Below are 3,638 nucleotides of genomic sequence, written 5' to 3' on the forward strand. Positions count from 1 at the left end.
TGTAAGTTGAAATCCAGAGCAAAGTGAAATACATTCTCACTTCATACTCTTAGGTATCAGATATATATCCTAGTTCACTACTATTACATAAATCTTATTGTCATCTCTCAGTAATATTAATTATGGTCCCGTTCCTAGAGCATTATTTTGAGATAGATACCAAGCAGCTGGTCGATCAAAAAAATGTTTATGCGGCCTTGCATTAATGGGATCATCCACCTGAATTCATCCTCTACTCCCTCCGTCCCAAAAAAAAAAAAAGAGCCAACCTAGTATTGGATGGGATATTTTCTAGTCCAATGAATCTGGACAAACTCCTGTCTAGATTCATAGGACTAGGAAACATCCCATCTAATAATAGGTTGGTTTTTTGTGGGACGGAGGGAATACGTGTCACTCCACTTTTTTCTTAATTATTTTTAAAAGAGACAATTGTGCTTTATTATAAATATGATAAAATCCATATTTTCTCTTGATAGTTCACATGATCCTTATTTACTTTACTCTATCATTCTCCCATGACACCGGACCAGGTGGTGTTCTTTTTTCTAATGAAAATAAAGATGGAGTTAGAACACGTAAAATAAATAAAAAAAATAGAGCATGATTAATTAAGTTTTAATTATTAATTAATTACAAAACTAAAAATGGTTTATTTGATATTTTAAAGCAACTTCTATATTAAAGTTTTTTTAAAAAACATACCATTTAATAATTTGAATAATGTTGCTAACAGAAATCAAGTTAAAATTTGTATCTTAATCAGAAAAGAACGTATACTTCGATCTATCTATCCCTGCTACCACTTCTAATCGATATATGATCACATTTTTTTTCCTGTCTAAGCACAGTAGTAGAAAACAGACGCTCGATCGTATACAAATTGCAATGTATAAAATGATATTAATCATTGCACTGTAATCTTTTATTTTTTTTAAACGGGCAAAAGAATTGTCGTACATCAATATATTAGAAGGAAAACATTGCTCTATAATCAAATTCCATTCGATGCATCTATTTCTTTACTTGCCTGTGTGCCTCGCACTATCTATTAGCCCACATTCCCCTGCATCAATCATATACAACTCCTCAATGTACTGCACCGTAAGCATAACGCGTATGGTTACCAGCAGCATTATGTACTGTGGTATAAAATCTGCATCTTAATTAGCAATTGGATTATATGCATAATGCAATACTAGTGCACCAGATCGCGAGCTAGTGGTGTGCTGGTTGTGGTAGGTGCCTCGTCAATTGTTCATTTGACAAGCGACTATTACCATGCATTAATTTCTCTGCTTTAAAATACAATTTTTTTTGTTAAATTGTGACCTACTAAAATTCAAGGACCCCTATACTTATATACTTCCCACCAACCATATATATGTAATTTAATTTTCACCTAATTGTACGCTAATTACTCTCCTAGCTTCTCCAATAAGGATACCCAGTTTTTTTTCCTTCACCCTTCTTTTAAAAAAATAAAATTCCTTATAAGACATACGTAGTATAGCATATAAATCGAATTAATTAATCCTCTGTAGCTCTACAGCAACTAAACATGGATCATGCATGCAATTCACCTTGTTGAGTCTCATCCACTGAGAGCAACGTTTTGAGATAGAATTGATATATTCGGGCAATTAAGACAATCGAACAAACTGTACGAGCGCTGACACTATACATGATCATGAGGATTAATTACGGTAGTATTGATCTACATGTGAAAAACGGTTTAATTAATTTATCGATCGCGCCGATCAGATGCTGCAATCGTTTCGTACGTGCAGCTCAAGAAATTCAATTCAGTGGGGTCGTCGTCCATCATTGCTTGCACCAAGCGGTAGCGGAGCTGTCGATCTATACATACACTCACACACAACGAACACTTGATGTGGTTTTGTTTAGAAAACGAAATTTGATCTGTGCACACACAAGGGTTTACAGTTTCGAAGAGATAACGCTTGGATATCGATCGAGTCGCATATTTAAAAAGAGGGCCGCTAGCCCACGGGATACCGTTGCAACGGAATATTTTAAGTGACTCTCCCTTTTCCTTTTCTCTCTGTCTACGTGTGCTCCCCTAGTATCTGGTACCTGATACCTGGTATCTTAGGTACCGGTTGATACCTGGTACCTGGTACCTTTGACACCAACTAGATATCGACCGATACCTGTTGCCTGGTACCCAAGATACCGGGTGGTACCAAGGTATCAAGCCTGATACTTGTGGGATATCAGAGGGTACCGTAAAAAAGAGGAGGAGACGTGAGGGAGGGAGCGCTACAACAGCGGAGGATGGCGTCGAGGAGGCACGGTGAGGTGAGGGATGTGTGCTCCCCTAGTACCTGGTACCTTAGGTACCGGTTGGTACCTGGTACCTGGTACCTTTGGTACCGACTAGGTATCGACCGATACCTGATGTCCGGTACCTAAGGTACCGGGTGGTACCTAGGTATCAAACCTTGGTACCAAGGTATCAAGCCTGATACTTGTGGGGTATCAGAGGGTACTGTCAAAAAGAGGAGGAGACATGGGGGAGGGATGGCCACAACGGCGGAGGATGGCGTCGAGGAGGCACGACGAGGTGAGGGGCGAGGCCCGAACCAGAGAGCGCGAGAAGTCTCGAGGAGGAGCCGAGGAGGAGATTGACGGCCATACCTGTTGCAGGTCGATGTGGGCTGCCGGCGTCCATCTCAGAGGCGCAAAAGCGGCAGGCCGCAGCGGGGACGACGGTGATGCATGCCGAGGCCGAGGGCGAGGACGAGGAGAGCTCCCGCTTCTGCCCTCCCTGGGGCGACGACTCCCCGGCGCACACCCGACCGACAAGGGCGGCGAGCCAGAGCGGCGCAGCGAGGAGAGGCGAGCTCGAGGGCGACCCCGCCGAGGGTTGGCCGACCTCGCCGACGCAGTGCCGTCATCGTCGTCCTTCTCGGCCGCCGGAGACGACGACAGCGACCCCATCCTCCCGGCCGGCTTCGTCTCCGCTCGGCCTTCTTCATAGAGAGAGAGAGAGGGGAGAGGGAGAGAAAGGGCTGCAGTGCTGTGTGATTTGGGGGAGGAGAGTGAGGTAGGAGGGGAGGATTCGGATGATTTTAGGGAGAGGAGTGAGGTAGGAGGAGAGGATCCCGTCTCCACGGGATGCCGTGGTGTAGGTTTTCTGATCTCAGAGAACCTACACCACGGCATCCCGTGGAGATGGGATCCCCTCCTCCTCCTACCAAGGTTTGATACCTAGGTACCACCCGGTACCTTAGGTACCGGGTATCAGGTATCGGTCGATACCTAGTCGGTACCAAAGGTACCAGGTACCAACCGGTACCTAAGATACTAGGTACTAGAGGAGCACACGTCCCTTACCTCGCCGTGCCTCAACGCCATCCTCCGCCGTTGCGGCGCTCCCTCCCCCACATCTCCTCCTCTTTTTGACGGTACCCTCTGATACCCCATAAGTATCAGGCTTGATACCTTGGTATTAAGGTCTGATACCTAGGTACCACCCGGTATCTTGGGTACCGGGCATCAGGTATCGGTCGATACCTAGTTGGTATCAAGGGTACCAGGTACCAACCGATACCTAAAGTATCAGGTATTAGGTACCAGGTACTAGGGGAGCACACGTGGACAGAGAAAAGGAA

Source organism: Oryza sativa, chromosome 3 (genome assembly GCF_034140825.1).
Source record: "Oryza sativa Japonica Group chromosome 3, ASM3414082v1".
Lineage (NCBI taxonomy): Eukaryota > Viridiplantae > Streptophyta > Magnoliopsida > Poales > Poaceae > Oryza > Oryza sativa.